Source organism: Equus przewalskii, chromosome 26, assembly GCF_037783145.1.
Source record: "Equus przewalskii isolate Varuska chromosome 26, EquPr2, whole genome shotgun sequence".
Classification (NCBI taxonomy): domain Eukaryota; kingdom Metazoa; phylum Chordata; class Mammalia; order Perissodactyla; family Equidae; genus Equus; species Equus przewalskii.
This window is the reverse complement of record NC_091856.1, coordinates 4,002,546-4,020,953: the sequence shown is the minus strand read 5'-3', so window position 1 is coordinate 4,020,953 and position 18,408 is coordinate 4,002,546. Positions and strand designations below refer to the sequence as shown.

The 18,408-nt window shown below is 39.8% G+C and overlaps 1 long non-coding RNA gene across 1 annotated transcript in view; it reads left to right on the top strand.

Annotated features, from left to right (window-relative positions):
* LOC139079655 (uncharacterized) overlaps window positions 1-18,408 on the top strand; it is a 26,908-nt gene extending 8,500 nt beyond the window's left edge. The window contains exons 3-4 of the long non-coding RNA XR_011533434.1: window positions 5,592-6,002; window positions 15,545-18,408. This is a non-coding gene — a long non-coding RNA (uncharacterized lncRNA). The remainder of the gene's footprint in view (window positions 1-5,591; window positions 6,003-15,544) is intronic.

The following is an 18,408-nucleotide window of genomic DNA, read 5'->3' as shown; positions in this document are numbered from 1 at the left end:
GTGTCAGAGAGTGGGAAATAGATCAGACAAAACTCAGGGGCCTTCTACATCAGAGAAATTTCTAGGGACTCATTAGTGTGAGTCATGATGAGATACCCCTTCTAAGATAAGGGATAAGTTGTTGCATCTTATCCCTCCTACAACCAAGAAAGAGGAACAATGCCTAGTGGTCCTCTTTGACTTTTGGAGACAACATATTCCTCACTTGGGTGTGTTACTCTGGCCTATTTACTGAGTGACCCAGTAAGCTGCTAGTTTTGAGTAAGGCTGAGGACAAGAGAAGGCTCTGCAACGGGTCTAGGCTGTTGCGAAAGCTGCTTTGCCACTTGGGCTGTGTGATCAGGTAGTTCCAATGGTACCTGAAGTGGCAGTGGCAGATAGGGCTGCTATCTGGGGCTTTGGCAGGCCCCTATAGGTGAATCACAGTGCAGCTCCTTAGGATTTTGAAGCAAAGCCCTGCCATACTCTGTGGATAACTTACTCTCCTTTTGAGAAACAGCTCTTGACCTGTTAGAGGGCCTTAGTAGAAAATGAATGTTTAACCTTGGCCCCTCAAGTTACCATGTGATCTGAGCTGCCCATCTTAAACTAGGTGTTATCTGGCATACCAAGCCCTAAAGTAGGGCATGCACAGCAGCATTCTATCATCAAATGGAAGTGGTGTAAATGTGATTGGGCCCCGGCAGTCCCCGAAGACACAGGTAAGTTACATAAAGAAGTGGCCCAAATGTGCACGGTGTCCACTCCTGCTACACTGCCTTCTCGCTCCCAGGCTGCACCTGTGGCTTCTTCAGGGAGAGTTGCCTATTATCAATTGACAGAGGAAGAGAAAACTTGTGCCTGAATTGCAGATGGTTCTGAACGATATACAGGCATCCTCTGAAGGTGCACAGCCAGAGCACTACAGCCACTGTCTGCGACATTCCTGAAGGGAAATGCTCCCAGTGGGCAAAACTTCAAGCAGCACACCTGTTTGTTCATTTTGCTTGAAAGGAGAAGTGGCCAGACATGCAAATTTATACCAATTCATGGGCTGCGGCCAATGGTTTGGCTGGATAGTCAGGGACTTGAAAGAAACATGATTGGAAAATTGGTGACAAGAAAAATTGGGGAAGAGATATATGGACGGACTTCTCTGAAGAGGAGAAAAGTGTCGAGATATTTGTGTCCCATATGAATGCTCAACAAAGTGTGACTTCAGCAGAGGAGAATTTTAATAATCAAGTGGATAGGATGGCATATTCTATGGATACTATTTCTTCTTTCCCCAGACACCTCTGTCCTCACCCAATGGGCTCATCAACACAGTAGCCATGGTGGCAGGGTTGGAGGCTATGCATGGGCTCAGCAACATGGGATTTCCACTCACCAAGGCTGACCAGGCTATGGCTACCATTTAGTGCCAAGTCTGCCAGCAGCAGAGTCCAACACTGAGTCTCCAATATGGCATCATTTCCCAGGGTGGTCAGCCAGCTACCTGGTGGCAGATTGATTACATTGGACTACTTCCATCATGGAAGGGGAAGAGATTTATCCTTCCTGGAATTGACACTTGCTCTGATATCAATTTGCCTTCCCTGCACACAATGCTTCTGTCAAAACTACTATCCGTGGACTTACAGAATAGCTTATCCACTGGCATAGTATTCCACACAGCATTACTCCTGATCAAAGAATGCATTTCATTGCAGATGAAGTACGACAATGGACCCATGGTCATGGAATTCATGATCTTACAATGTTCCCCACCATCCTGGAGCAGCTGACATGCTAGAACAGTGAAATGGCATTTTGAAGACTCAGTTGTAGTGCTGCCTAGGTGGCAATACCTTGAAGGGAAGGCTTTTCCCAGGCTAAGATTCTTCAGGAGGCTATGTATGTTCTAAATCAATAAATTATCCAATATATGATGCTGTTTCTCCCTTAATCAGGATTCATGTGTCTAGGAATCAAGGGGTGGAAATGGGAATGGCACCAGTACTACCCCTAGTGACCCACTAGCAGATTTTTGCTTCCTGTTCCTGTGGCGTTATGCTCTCCTGATCTAGAGGTCTTATTCCAAAGGGAGGAATGTTACCACCAGGAGACACAACAATAATTCCATTGCACTTGAAGTTAAGACTGCCACTGGCCACCTTAGGCTCCTCATGCCTCTGAATGAACATGCAAAGAAGAGAGTTAAGTATTTAATAATCCTGATGACAAGGAAAAATTGGACTGCTACTCCGCAATGGAGGTTAGGAAGAGTATGTCTGGAATATGGGCGATCCCTTAGGCGTCTCTTAGTATCATCGTGCCCTAAGATTATAATCAATGAAAAACTTCAAAACCCAATCCAAGCAGGACTACTAATATCCCAGACCATTCAGGAATGAAGGATTGGGTCACTCCACCAGATAAAGAACCATGACCAGCTGAGGTGCTTGCTGAGAGCAGATGAAATACAGAATGAGTAGTAGAAGAGGTAGTTATAAACATCTGCTATGACCTTATGACCAGTTACAGAAATAAGGACTGTAATTGTTATAAGTATTTCTTCCTTATTTTATTATGAATATTTGTGTGTGTATGTATCTTTGTCTTCTTCCCTCTCATTCTCTTATCATATAATGTAAGACATATTCTGTTTGTATCACAATACTTAAGTTATAGGCTGTCAAGAAGACTGAACATCTCCCAGCTCTTCTAGGGAATGTGTTAGTATCTTTTGAGTTGTATCATGTTACTTAACCTTGTTATTTTCTTTATTTGGAGGTAAAGTATGACTTAAGGAGATGTGTATGGGTGCTAAATTGACAAGGGTTGTACTGTGATGGTTAACTATATTTGACAATGCGGCTAGGCCAGAATACCCAGATATTTGGTCAAATATCTGTCTGGATGTTGCTATGAAGGTATTTTTTATATGTGATTAACATTTAAATCAGTAAACTTTGAATAAAGCATGTTACCCTCCATAAGGTGGATGGGCCTCATCTAATCAGTTGAAGGCCTTAAGAGAAAAGACTTAGGTCCCCCAAGGAAGAGGGAATTCTGCCTCCAGACAGTGTTCAGACTCAAGCTGCAACATGCAGCTCCTCCCTGGGTCACCAGTCTGCCATCAGCCTACAGAATTCAAACTTGCCAGCTCCCACAATTACATGAGCTAATTCTTTAAAATAAATCTCTCTCTCTGTGTCTGTCTGTCTGTCTCTGTCCCACTTTCTCTCTCTCTCTCTCTACACACACACACACCCTAGAACCATAATATAGAAAGTAACTGACATTTATAATTAAGAAAAAAAAGGGTGAATAAAGTGTGAGAAAAATGGGCATCATATTTACTCAGAAATTATTGTTATATGCCTTAGTTACTAGTTATATTATAAAATTCTAACAAAAAATCTCCAGTAATTTCATGATAATTCACCTATAAAGTATAGAAAGAGACTATGCTATAAAATAAAACCTAGAGAAAGACAAAATGAAAATCCAGTAACTAAATAAAATGAAATAGTAGGAAAGGTAATAATAAGGGTAAAATTAATCAAATGAAAAACATACAACACTGGAAATAAGTAAGAATGTATAACCACATGTAAAAGAAATATGAGAATGTGATATGCTTCTTCTAGAGGAAGTAGAGACAGGATGTTAGGTTTCTTCAACCTCTGAGCAAGCTGGCCTTGGTCCAAGTCCTGCCTCAGCTACAAGCTAAAGGGCTGCTCAGTGCTTTTCTTTCCTTTGTTGGATTATTGATAGACTATCATTCACACACTCAGCATAAGCCTGAGCATTAAAGAACAGTAGTGTCGACTAAAATTGTTAATATTACAAATCACTCTTATCCCCAAGCCAGCACAATATTACCACATAGACACAACCAAGCCTTGTCAGGAAGCTCTGAAGCAAAGCCCTCGCATTGGGATTCACATCTGGGACGGGGCACTTAGCTGTGGGATCAGCTGTTCATGGAATGGAATTGGGAACTCTGACTACCAACCTTCTCAGAATAATGAGTGAGTGATACTGAGGAGAGTGGAGTCACATATTGAAGAAATAAATATAGCAACTCATGACTCACTGATACATAAAAGAAAAAATAAGAATAAAGCCCTCTTTAGGCTGCACAATTAGGGAAAATGGAATGCCAGTGAGTCTTCATGACATTTGAGTTTTCAAAATAGTAATGAAGAAAATGGAGAACAATCCAACCCCCAAAACATGCCAAACATTGGAAAGAATCTCTCCCCTTTAAAAAAATTTTCCCTTGGAAACTATTTGCAAGGAAATCTTCTCTTACCCACTCATTGGATTCTCTCTGAATGTTTATGCCACTGGTATATAATGAATGCCTTTACACAGAGCACATATGAAAACAGGCAGGAGCAATCAACACAGCATCAGGAATGTGTTGCTAAGGCAACATCTGGTGCATCAGGGTTTCTTGGGCAAGATGTCAATGCAGCTGTGACTGCAGAAGATGGTAAGATGGTGTCTTTGAGGGGCTGTCCACTTATCAACAAGGCTAAGGGGCCAAAGTTACTGGCTACAGCTCACCTTCTCTAATCCATTAGGGAGATGCTCGTAGCTCAGATTTGTTCAGTAAATTGCACTTCTTTTCCATTAAAGCAATAACCTAAAAGAGCTTTCTTTGAAGAGTCCAAGTATTATTTTCAATATCTGGTGTTATGTGCTATGTGAGGGGACAGTTGGCACTTGGCGCTGGCGGGGCACAGTAGGTGATCCATAGACGTCTGTGGTTGAGAGAAGTCATACGAACCCCTAGGAGCTCCAGAGAAGCATGCACTTGCTCACAATGTTTTTTTAAGCTAAATAGAATTAGGAATTAGATTCGGTCCCTTTATGACTCACATTGCCCATTTTGAAAAAGGGTAGAGAGAATGTAGCAACAACATCATTTTATCATTTTCTGCATTAAACATGTGAAAACTCATGGCCTATATTCTATGTCCTCAGAAAAGGACAAACATCATCATGATCATACAAGACACAATCAAACAAAATTCACATACAATTTCATAATCAACTGCACAGGTGGAAACACATGTGAGAAATGAGTCATGAGACTGGAGTCACTAGCCCCAGGTGAAGTAGTCTGGGTGGAGTTTCTCCATAGAACTGCATTTTAAAGGAAATTTGCTGGAAATGAACATAAACATGACACTGGAAGCATCAACTGAGAAAAGAGCTTGGGCACTTACCTGCTCCAGCCCCAAACAAATACAAATAAATGCTTCACTGTCGAAAAAATTCATGCATCATTTCTTTTCTCTTAAATATCAGAATCAGAGTCTATAAATGCTTTGATTTATTAAAATAGAGTTTATCAACATGATAACCAATATGTTCTAATATCCTAGTACAATCTTCAAGTCTGTTTCAACTTACTTGATCCTCTGAGGATGTAAGAGACTAATTAGTATCATTTTCATAAAAATCCCCTAATATCATATATAGTGAGGGACAGTCGCTTCTTTGCTTTGTCACTTAAAGGCTAAAATAACCAAAATCATTGAACATTTCATCACGCATCCTATTTTGATCCTGATAAGATATCCAATTTTAATCATTTTTATTGTTCTTCCTAGGACCCATTCAAGAAATTTTGGAATTCATACTAAATCATGGTCAAAAATGAAACTAAGTTGCAACCAGACTGTGCCTAATGCAGAACGTTTCCGAAGAGCTGTTTCCAGGTCTTTGACTGCGAGGCTCCTTTTGTAGGGTTAGTTTGTCAGGCGTCTATCATCATAGCTGACAACTTGATCCTCGTCATCTTTCCCACACAGACCATTATTATGCCTTCAGCAGTGACCAAGAGAAAAATACTTTTATACAGGAGGGACAAGTCAGAAAGATTCAGGATGTTGCAATTCAGAAGGCTGAGCTCTGACCCTCAGCCCTTGAACTCACGGTTGATGAGAAGCCATGACTAAAATTCTACAGCAGCACATCATAGACATGAGCAAGACAAAGTTGGCCAACAGTTGCTCCTGAAGGTAGGTACAGGGTTCACACTGTGCATAGTGTGATGTGCTGGTGCACAGGAGGGTCCTTGAGGTCAAATGCACTTGAAAATGCAGCAGACAACATCCACTGTGTTGCAATACAGTTTAGCTGATAAAAAATATTAAAATGTAAGCTTATTTGTAAAGTGATTGACATAGTGTTCAAAATATATTTTTAAAAGCATTTCTCAAACTTAAGTACGTTAGAATTCCTTTTATCCACACAAAATTTGTTATTATACTATGGATACATTTTGGAGGAAAGCTGGACCAATAAGGAGAGAGAAAATATATCATTAGTTGTAAAAGCACAGGTCTCACAAGTGGGAATGTTGAATAGATTTGTCTAACTGGAGGGAAGAGCATAGATTGCGGTGTAGTCAGAGAAGCATAGTGGTCTAGGTCAGGGGAGTTGCTGTTTTCTTTTTTATGGTCTCTTGGTTCTTTTGGAAATATAGAGAGACATAAAGTAGATTGTAAATCTACTTTACAATTAAATCTACTTTACAGTTAAAGTAAATCAGAAATTATTCCAATGCCTTTTGAAAGATAACCAATTGTCATTATTTCATGATTTTACTTTCAGTTATTTTAGTGTCTTTTTAAAAACTGGATAAAAATACATCAGTGCAGCTAGTTTTATCAATTTAAACAACATATAGATGTAAAATAACTATCTCCTACAACCCTTTCCAATTCTGGTACACAGGGGTGGCTAACATTAATGGTCCAGTTTTCCATACTTTTTCTTTTTTTATTGAGGTATAAACGATATATAACATTATATTAGTTCCAAGTGTACAATATAATGATTAGATATTTATATATATTATGAACAGTAAGTCTAGTTAATATCCATCACCATACATAGTAACACGTTTTTTTCTTGTAATGACAACTTTTAGGATCTACACTCTTAGCAAATTTCAGGTATGAAATACACTATTATTAACTGTAGTCACCATGCTGTACATTACATCCCCATGATTTATTTATTTTGTAACTGGAAATTTGTGCCTTTTGATCTCCTTCACCCATTTTGCCCACCTTTCATCCCCTACCTCTGAAAACCATCTGTTCTCTTTAGCTGTGAGTTCAGGTTTTTTGTGAGTTTATTTGTTTTTATTTATTTTGTGTGTGTGTGTGTTTTTTATTGCGGTAACATTGGATTATAGCATTATATAACTTTCAGGTGTATATAGTAATATATTTCAAATTCTGTGTATATTACATCATGTTCACTACCCAGAGACTAATTACAATCTGTCACCACACACATGTGCCTAATCACCCCTTTCGCCCTTCTTCCTCCCCCCTTTCCCTCTGGTAACCACCAACCTAATCTCTGTTGCTGTGTGTTTGTTTGTCATTGTTTTTATCTTCTATTTATGAATGAGCTCATGTGATATTTGACTTTCTCCCTCTGACTTATCTCACTTAGCATAATACCCTCAAGGTCCATCCATGTTGTCACAAATGACTGGATTTCATCATTTTTTATGGCTGAGTAGTGTTCCATTGTGTATGTATACCACATCTTCTTTATCCATTCGTCCCAGGATGGGCACCTATGCTGTTTCCAAGTCTTGGCTGTTGTGAATAATGCTGCAATGAACATAGGGTTGCATGTATCTTTATGCATTTGTGTTTTCAAATTCTTTGGATAAATACTCAGCAGCGGGATAGCTGGATCATATGGTAGATCTATACTTAATTTTCTGAGGAAACTCCATACTGTTTTCCATAGTGGCTGCACCAGTTTGCACTCCTACCAGCAGTGTACAAGGGTTCCTTTCTCTCCACATCCTTTCCACCATTTGTTGTTTCCTGTCTTGTTAATTATAGCCATTCTGATGGGAGTGAGGTGATACCTCATTGTAGTTTTGATTCGTGTTTCCCTGATAGGTAATGATGCTGAACATCGTTTCATGTGCCTGTTGGCCATCCGTATATCTTCTTTAGAAAAATCTCTGTTCAGATCTTTTGCCCATTTTTTAATTGTGGTTTTGGCTTTTTTGTTGTTGAAACATATGAGTTATTCATATATTTTGGATATTAACCCCTTATGTGATATGTGGTTTGCAAATATCTTCTCCCAATTGTTAGGTTGTCTTTTCATTTTGTTGATGGTTTCTTTTGCTGTTAAGAAGTTTTGAGTTTAATGTAGTCCTGTTTCTTTATTTTTTCTTTTGTTTCCCTTGCCCTGTCAGACATAGTACTTGAGAATATGCTGCTAAGACCGATGTCGAAGAGCATACTGCCTATGTTTTCTTCTAGAAGTTTCCTGGTTTCAGGTCTTACATTCAAGTCTTTAATCCATTTTGAGTTGATTTTTGTGCATGGTGTAAGGTAATGATCTACTTTCATTCCTTGCTTGTGGCTGTCCAGTTTTCCCAGCACCGTTTACTGAACAGACTTTCCTTTCTCCATTGTATGCTGTTGGCTCCCTTGTTGAAAATTAGCTGTCCATATATGTGTGGGTTTATTTCTTGGCTCTCGATTCTGTTCCATTGATCTGTGTGTCTGTTTTTGTGCCAGTACCATGCTGTTTTGGTTACTATTGCTTTGTAGTTTATTTTGAAATAGGGGAGTGTGATACCTCCAGCTTTGTTCTTTTTCTTCAGGATTCCTTTGGCTTTCTGGGCCTTTTGTTGTTTCATATAAATTTTAGCATTCTTTGTTCTATTTCTGTGAAAATTATTGGAACTTTAATAGGGATTGCATTGAATCTATAGATTGCTTTAGGAAGTATGGACATTTTAACTATGTTAATTCCTCCAATGCAAGAGCACAGAATGTCTTTCCATTTCTTTGTGTCTTCTTCAATTTCTTTCAACAATGTTTTATAGTTTTCAGTGTACAGATCTTTCATATCTTTGGTTAAGTTTATTCCTAGGTATTTTATCCTTCTGTTGTAATTGTAAATGGGATTGTATTCTTAATGTCTCTTTCTGCTACTTCGTTGTTAGTGAATAGAAACACAACTGATTTTGGTTGTTGATTTTGTATCCTGTGACTCGACTTACTCATTTATTATTTCTAAAAGTGTTTTAGTGGATTCTTTAGGGTTTTCTATATATAAAATCATGTAGTCTGCAAATAGTGACAGGTTCATTTCTTCTTTTCCAATTTGGATCACTTTTCTTTCTTTTTCTTGCCTGATTGCTGTGGCTAGGACTTCCAAGACTATGTTAAATAAGAGTGGTGACAGTGGGCATCCTTGTCTGACTCCTGCTCTTAGAGGGATAGGGTTTCAGTTTTTCTCCATTGAGAACGATATTAGCTGTGGGTTTGTCATATATGACCTTTATTATGTTGATGTATTTTCCTTCTACATCCATTTTATTTAGAGTTTTTATCATAAATGGATGCCATATCTTGTCAAATGTTTTCTCTGCATCTATTGAGATGATCCTGTGATTCTTATTCTTCATTTTGTTAATGTGGTGTATCAAATTCATTGATTTGCAGATATTGAACAATCCCTGCATCCCTGAATTAAAACCCACTTGATCTGGGCCGGCTCCGTGGCTGAGTGGTTAAGTTCGCGCACTCTGCTGTGGCGGCCCAGGGTTTGGATCCTGGGCATGGACATGGCACGGCTCGTCAGGCCACGTTGAGGTGGGGACCCACATCCCACAACTAGAAGGACCTGCAACTAAGATATACAACTGCGTGCAGGGGGGTTTGGGGAGATAAAGCAGAAAAAAAAAAAAAGATTGGCATCAGTTGTTAGCCCAGGTGCCATTCTTTAAAAAAAAAAAAAACCTGCTTGATCATGATGTATGATCTTTTTAATGTATTGTTGTATTCGATTTGCTAGTATTTTGTTGATGATTTTTGCATTGATGTTCATCAATGATATTGGCCTGTAATTTTCTTTTTTTGTGTTGTCTTGGTCTGGTTGTAGTATCAGGGTAATGTTGGCCTCATAGAATGAGTAAGGAAGCTTCCCTTCCTCTTCAATTTTTTGGAACAGTTTGAGAAGGATAGGTACTAAGTCTTCTTTGAATGTTTGGTAGAATTCACCAGGGAAGCTGTCTGGTCCTGGACTTTAATTTTTTGGGAGGTTTTCGATTACTGTTTTGATCTCCTTGCTGGTGATTCATCTATTCAAATTCTCTACTTCTTGATACAGTTTTGGAAGGTTGTATGTTTCTAAGAATTTATCCATTTCTTCTAGATTATCCAATTTCTTGGTGTATAGCTTTTCATAGTATTCTCTTATAATCTTTTGTATTTCTGAGGTGTCCATTGTAATTTCTCCTCTTTCATTTCTGATTTTATTTATTTGCAGCTTCTCTCTTTTTTTCTTGGTGAGTCTAGCTAAGGGTTTGTCAATTTGATCTTTTCAAAGAACCAGCTCTTGATTTCATTAATTTTTTCTATTTTTTTAAGTCTCTATTTCGTTTATTTCTGCTCTGATTTTTATTATTTCCTTCCTTCTGCTGATTTTGGGCTTTGTTTGTTCTGCTGTTTCCAGTTCCTGTAGGTGCACTGTTAGCTTGTTTATTTGGGAATTTTCTTGTTTGTTGAGGTAGGCCTGAATTGCTATAAACTTCCCTCTTAGAACCACTTTTTCTGTATCCCATAGATTTTGGCATGTCATATTTTAATTTTCATTTGTCTCCAGGAATTTTTTGATTTCTCCTTTGATTTCTTCATTGACCCAATCGTTGTTCAGTAGCATCTTTTTTAATCTCCTCATTTTCGTGTTTTTTCTGGTTTCTTCCTGTAGTTGATTTCTAGTTTCATATCTTTCTGGTCAGAAAAGATGCATTGTATTATTTCCCTCTTCTTAAATTTATTGATACTTGTTTTGTGGCCTAATATATGATCAATCCTGGAGAATGTGCCATGTAAATTTGAAAAGAATGTGTATTCTGCGGTTTTTGGATGGAATGTTCTATACCTATCTACTAAGCACTTCTAGTCTACTGTGTCATTTAAGGCCAATGTTTCCCTATTGATCTTCTGTTTGGATGATCTATCCATTGGTGTAAGTGGAGTGTTAAAGTCTCCTACTATTATTGTGTTACTATCTCTCCTTTTATGTCTGTTAATAATTGCTTTATATATTTAGGTGCTCCTATGTTGGGTGCATAGATATTTACAAGTGTTATATCCTCTTGTTGGGTTGTTTCTTTTATCACTATGTAGTCCCCATCTTTGTCTCTTGTTAATAGTTCTTGTTTTAAAGTCTATTTTGTCTGATATAAGTATTGCTATCCCCCACTTTCTTTTCTTTTCCATTTGTATGGAGTGTCTTTTTCCATCCCTTCACTTTCAGTTTGTGAGTGTCTTCAGGTCTGAAGTGTATCTCTTGTCTGGAGCATATTTATGGGTCTTGTTTTTTCATCCAATCAGTCACCCTATGCCTTTTGGTTGGAGCATTTATTCCACTGACATTTAAAGTAGCTGTGTATTTATTGCCATTTTATTACTTTTTTTCTGGCTGTTTTAGTAGTTCTTTTCTGTTCCTTTCTTCTCTTGCTCTCTTCCCTTGTGGTTGATGGCTTTCTTTAGTAATATATTTGATTTCTTTCCTCTTACTTATTTGTTTATTTATTATAGGTTTCTGGTTTGTGATTACCATAAGGTTCCTATATAATATTCTACATATATAGCAATCTATATTGAGTTGATAGTCTCTTAGCTTGACCTCTTTCTAAAAGCTATGCTCTTTTACTCCCCTCCTCCCACATTTTATGTTTTTGAAATCATATCTAACTTCTTGCTTTGCGTGTCTATCCATTACCCTCTTATCATTGAAATAGGTAATTTTAGTACTTTTGTCTTTTAACCTTCATATTATCTTCATAGGTCGTTGATCTGCCACCTTTACTATATTTTTGCCTTTATGGTGACTTTATTGCCTGTTTTTTTCGGGTGGCTTTTGATAATTTTCTTCTCCCTATTCGTGGTCTTCTCTTTCCCACTTAAATGAGCCCCTTCAGCATTTCTTGTGGAACTGGCTTCTTGGTGATAAACTTTTTTATTTTTTGCTCATCTGGGAAGCTGTTTCTCCTTCCATTCTGAATGATAACTTTGCTGGATAGAGCATTCTTGGCTGTAGGTTTTTTCCTTTCAGCACTTTAAATATGTCATGCCACTCTCTTCTAGCCTGTAGGGTTTCAGCTGAGAAGTCCGCTGATAGCCTTATGGGTTTTCCTTTTCATGTCACTTGTTGACTTTCTCTTGCCGCTTTTAGGATTCTCTCTTTATCTTTAATTTTGGACATTTAAATCATAATGTGTCTTCGTGTGGGCCTCTTTGGGTTTATCTTGTTTGGTGCTCTTTGTGCTTCCTATATGTGGATATAGTTTTCCTTCTTTAGGTTAGGAGAGTTTTCAGATATTATTTCTTCAAATAGATTATCAGCCCCTTTGTCTCTCTCTTCTCCTTCTGTGACACCCATAATATGAATGTTAATGCGGTGGATATTGTCCCAGAGGTCCCTTAGACTGTTTTCATTCTTTCTAATTCTTTCTCTTTTTTCTGTTCAGCTTGAGTGATTTCCTCTACTCTTTTTTCCAGCTCACTGATACATTCTTCTGTATCATCTACTCTGCTGTTGAGTCCCTCTAGTGAATTTTTCATTTCCAGTATTGTATTCTTCATTTCTTATTGGTTCTTTTATATATTTTCCAATTCTTTGTTGACATTCTCACTGTGTTCATCCAGTCTTCTCCCAATATCAGTGAGCATCCTTATGAGTTTTTGTTTGAACTCTTTGTCAGGAAGATTGCTTATTTCTGTTTCATTTAGTTATTTTTCTTGGGTTTTGACCTGTTCCCTTGTTTAGAATGTATTCCCTTTGCCTCCTCATTATGCCTCTTTCTCTGTGCTTATATCTACGTATTAGGTGAGTCAGCTATGTCTCCTGATCTTGGAGAAGAAGTGGCTCTATGTAAGAGATGCCTTCTGAGGCCCAGCAATGTGCCTCCCTCTCGTCACCAGTCCAAATGATCCAGGAGTGACCCCTGTGTAGGCTACTTGTGTCCTTCTGCTGTGGTAGGGTTGCTTTTACTACAGGTACCCAGGGAGTCTGGTCTTTCCCTCGCTGGCTTTTTGTAAATCAGGTTTGGAGAGCCCCAGCACCATTGGCTACAAGGTCTAACAGCACACTGCTGTTGCAGTTTTCCTGTTAATTGAGTAGGTACCCAGTGTAGCTGGTTGCTAGGATCAGGGGCTTACAGTTGCTGTAGGCCTCAGGCCTGCAGGGCTGTTGTCAGCTCTCATAGGATTGCAGCTGAGTGGGGCTGGCCCTAGGCACAGGAGCACCCAATTGTTTCAGGCTTTGGAAGGTGAGGCCAATTCTCTTTGTGGCTGTTTGTGAAGCACGGTCTTCTGACACTGATAAGCTCCACCTCCCACAGGTCCACATACACCATCAACACAGCCCTGGTCCATGCACACTTCCCAACCCCCTGGAGCATACGCAGTCACCCCACTGCAGATGTTCCCACCTCTCCACACTCCCCCACAGTTCACCTGGTTCTCACACAGGCCATGCCCCACAGAGGCAGATACACTTGGCTGCCTATAGAGGATCAAGGTATCCAGTCTACACAGGCTGACAAGTAGCTTGAGGGCTTACTTTTGGGTGGGGCCAGTCCCTAGGGTGGGCTGCCTGCCCTAGCTGAATTGGATTAAATCTGTGCTTTAGAGGGTGGCAGACCCCTGGAATAACAGGCCAGGGGAAGAGCTTCAATGTTCTCTGCCAGCAAAAGTGTCAGCATGCCTGTACTAGGTCACAACAATGGCTGCCACCAATGTCTCAGTCTCTGGAGAGTTCTCACCTCTCACCAAGATGCACCCAGAGCCTACCAGGTGAGTCTCTTTTCACCAAAGGACTGTGCAGCTTTCTTTTTGGTGATTTTAGGTTGCTCTCTGAGATGGGTGAATTTGTGCATGGGCCCTTTAAGAGCCAGGTTTTTTCAGCATTTGTCTGATAGCTTTGCTGGGGGTATTCTCCCATTGTTGTTAATAGCCAGCGAAGCCAGATAATAGGACACTCGTCTCTGTTGTGCTGAGTCTGAAGGATGCTTAAAGCACTAATGCTCCCCTGCTCAGGTCCCCACTTCTCTGTGGAAGGCTGTGTACCTTAGGGTGGCTCCTACCCAGCTGACTGTGAATTTCTGCAGCTCATGAAGGTGTCTTTCTTTCTCTCCAGAAGAAATTTCTGCCTCAGTCAGGACTGTCCCTTGTTGTGTGGGTTCTTTTCATCCAGTTTTCATTTTTCTCTCCAGGGTAATTTTTCCAAGAATAGTTGTAACTTGGTTGTGTTCATGGGAGGAGATGAGTTCAGAGTCTGCCTATGCTGCCATCTTGATAAGAACTCAGGTTTTTCTAATTCTTAAATTTTTTTTTACATTCCACATATAAGTGAGATCATATTGGATTTGTCTTTGACTTATTTCATTTAACATAATGCCCTCAATGTCCACCCGCATTGTTCAAAGTGGCAGGATTTTCTTTTTTATGGTGCAATAGAATTCCATTGTATATATACCATATTTTCTTTATCTTTTCATCTATCAACGGACACTTAGGTTGTTTCCATGTCTTGCCTGTTGTAAATAATGCTGCAGTGAATATGGGGTGCAGATATCTTTTCAAGTTAATGTTTTCAATTTCTTCAGATAAATACCTGATTCCGAGCAAGGGCTTGGTCTGCTTGCCACAAGATAAAAGGCAAGCAGGCAGTGGTAGAGAAAGAACTTTAATAAGTGATAAGCTAACAGATTGGAAGATGGTGAACTATCGTCCTAAAAAAACCATCTTAAAAGGGAATTGATTGGAAATGACTTATATAAGGCAAATGTGATTGAGGAAGGGGCTCAGAAATGTCAGATGATGGGTGATTGCAGAACGTTGGGCACCTCTCCTTAGCAGATCTGCTGAATGCAGCATTCCTGAGGAATCTAAGAAAACCTCAGTTATTTCTTTATCTGGAACTAAGAGAACAGTTTGGGTAAAGGACAAAAATTTTCTGCTAACAAGTTATTCTTTCTACCAGTCACAGAGTTGCTTGCCTATGTGCAGTTCTTAGTGTTTTTCCAAAGCACCTTGTGAGAATAAGATGGGGAGGGGGAGCATGTGGCTTTGGGGGCTGAAGTTTAAAGAGTCCTCTGTGCAGGATCGACTGCTAAATGCTCCTACAAGATGCTTTGTCAGGCAGGGAGCTGTCAGAAGGCTACTCTCTTATCAGTGGTCCTCCTGCTGTTCTGCAAAGCAAGCTCAGAAACTTTGGTTACTTTGTTTCCCAGCTTAACTTTGGGGGCACAGGCACTGTTTCATCCTAATCCAGGGCAACTTTAACTCCTTCGTTCTCAGTTTCAATCCCCACTGTCAGTTGCTTATTTCTCAATCTTGAGGAATATGTGGGTCATCTCTATGTCACTACTTCATGCTGAATGAGGTCATGGTGGGGGCATGAGGGATGGAATTGACAGACCTTAAGCTGGAAGTATTCATGAGTAATAGGGCTCATTAACATAATGTGGGACTTTCTGGTTCTCTTTTTCCAGCATCTGGTACAACCCCAGGTCAAGAGGATGACAAATATGATTACAAGTATACTAAAGAAGATGATTTTTATGACTTTATCATCACCAGAGGTGGACTGGAGTAAACAAGAAAACCATCCAACAAAACCCAAGCAGGCATCTGCATAATTCTGGACAAATTGAATAATCCTTTTTCTTCCTCTGTAACAGTTACCTGTACTTGGTATTTTATTATCCCAACTTGCTGGAGAGTGTCCTGGATTTCCTGGGTTGCCAGATCTAAACTCCGTTAAGGTCATTCATTTTCCATAAGCCCTACCTCGGTAGGGAGTCTTAGTTCTAGTTCCCAATAGGCGTAATCCTCCTCATCAGTGTTGTCTTAGGTCTTGTTACCCTCTGGTAGATGGATTTTCTCTATGACTCCTGTGTTACACTAAATACTGTAAGAATTCATTATAAATGCAGTCTGGTGGCAATAACGATCTTCCAGTTGCACAGTAGGATTCATGGTTCCTTCCCAACAAAATCATCCCTTCCCCATAGACCAAATATTGTTCTGAATAGAGGTCTTTATTATAGGCCAGTTAAAGCTATTTCAGAGTTCCATTGTTCTTCTGGGAATAGCCATATTCCATTATGTTGTTTACATTCTAGGACTGAAATTGTTTCCCATTGGGGTAAGGTTCTATTTGAGGTAAAAAGGGCCCAGAGACCCCCTATGGGGAGTATCTGATAGTTGTCATAGTTAGTACCTATTCCAACAAGCTGTACTACTTCATGTTTCCTGTTTGGTTCTAGCCTGGGTGCTAAGGTGGTTAGGGAACAGTGATGTAAACTACAAGTTCCCTCAATTATTTCCCACACGTTTGGTGTTCCATAGATCTCCCATAAGTAAGTTTCTTGGGTTTCTGCTGCAGAATGGTTGGTGATTGTTTCATTGCTACTTCTGACTCCATTTTGAGAAGTGTCAATTAAACTCTGCTGGGTAGAGCCACATGCTTTTTCCGGTAACTAGGACTTGGCATATTTTGTCATGACATCCTGGGTTTGACTTATCCATTTACTTAGGGCCTGATCAGTTTTACAAGCTGCCTCCCAGCCTTTTTCTTCCTTCTGAAACAATAGTCTTCCCAGTTTTCCCAATTTTGTTAAATACAAATCTTTTATTGGCTATGACTATATTCATCCAAGGTCGCTTCTGCTTGGCCCAGAATACCTAGTCCAGCCCCATTTCTTCCTAAAATATCTCTTTTTGCTCTTTGGGGCCATCGTTGGTGTAACCAGCAGATATGTTGTTCCCGTTGGGGCATGATTGTTTTACTGCAGGTTGGATACAAGATGTTGATGAAGAAATGCTGGGTTTCCCATACCAGATTTAGGTGGGAGGTTGTAACTCCCAAATAAAGGGTGGTTTGGGTGGACCAGAGAGCTTCCCATAATCACCTTTCCTGAATAGTGGGAGGGTAACTGTCTGTGGTGGTCCACCCTTCTAGTCCAACCAGATGTAGTTGTTCTTCTTATTTCAGGATTGAGTTTTAGGTACCCAACCACAAAAACATGGTTGAGGTGAATGGGGGCACATAGCACTATGACAGGAAATGCAGGGTTTGACTAAATAGTTGTTATCATAGCTGGGCACCCTTTTTATAGATTCATCATTAACCCAATGGCAGCACAATAATGTGGGTATCTGTTGGTAGCATTGGTACTCGTAATTTCTCTGCCAAAAATATTTCCTGGCAGAAATTCCTGAGAAATTTCCCTAAGTCATATCCTATATAATAAACACACCCTGTAAAATCTAAATTAATAGGTAGGTCTAGGACAGGTTCAGAGGTCTGGACCTCTCTTAAGCTCCAGGTGTTTGCATCATATAAAAATATTAGACTCACAGAGTTAGATTGGGCATTCTGGTCATCCACCAAGGGATCAAGCTTAGTGAGTTTTCTCCATGACTGGCAATCAACATCTAGAAAGAGAAGGGGTTTCGGAAGGAAGAAGTTATGACTAACACAAGTAAGTTCTGTGGCTATTAGTAATAGGGCATATGCATATAGTCCCTTTGGTATCAGCCCAAAGGTTGGAGCATACATGGCTTTTGGCATTGTTCCCCCACCCCTGGCCCAGTAACATACAGAAGTCAGGAAACCTTATGGAATACATGTCTCAAATCCTTTATGGACTTGCACTCCCACAAGGAAGTCTTAGGCTGATCTTCCATGTCTTCTGGCAGGGCTCATTTTACTCAGGTGTGATGTATCCATAGCTTCATTCCAGCCAACTTAACAGAAGAATGGATGGTCTGCAATACGTCAAAAGGTCCTGTCCACCTGGCTGTCAATTGGTTCTCAGGTCCCTGTTCTCTCCAAGTCTTTAGGAGAACTCAATCGCGAGGGTGAAAAGTATGCAGGAACACGTCAGATGGATAGGTCGACCTGCTAGAAGTAAACTCCTGAATAGAAGTTAGTATGGAACTCAAAGATTTACCATAAGTTGTAACTGTAGTGTCCTTTAGGACTTCAAGAGATTCCTCTGTAAATGAAGAAGGCTGAAATGGCCTGCCATATAGAATTTAAAGGGGCTTAACTTAAGCCTACTTCGGAGGGCTACTGGTATCCATAACAGGGCAATGGGCAGTGCCTTATCCCAGGTTAATTGTGTTTCCTGACATAATCTTTGCAATGCTTCTTTTTAAAGCGTGGTTCATCTTCTCTGTTTTTGCGGTCGGTTGGGGTCTCCATGTTGAATATAACTTCCGTTTGATGTCCAGTACCTCAGATATCTATTGTGTGACTTGAGAAACAAAGGCAAGCCCATTGTCGCTCTGTAGAGTGTTAGGCAGGCCAAATCTAAGAATAATATCTTTTAATAAAATCCAAACTACC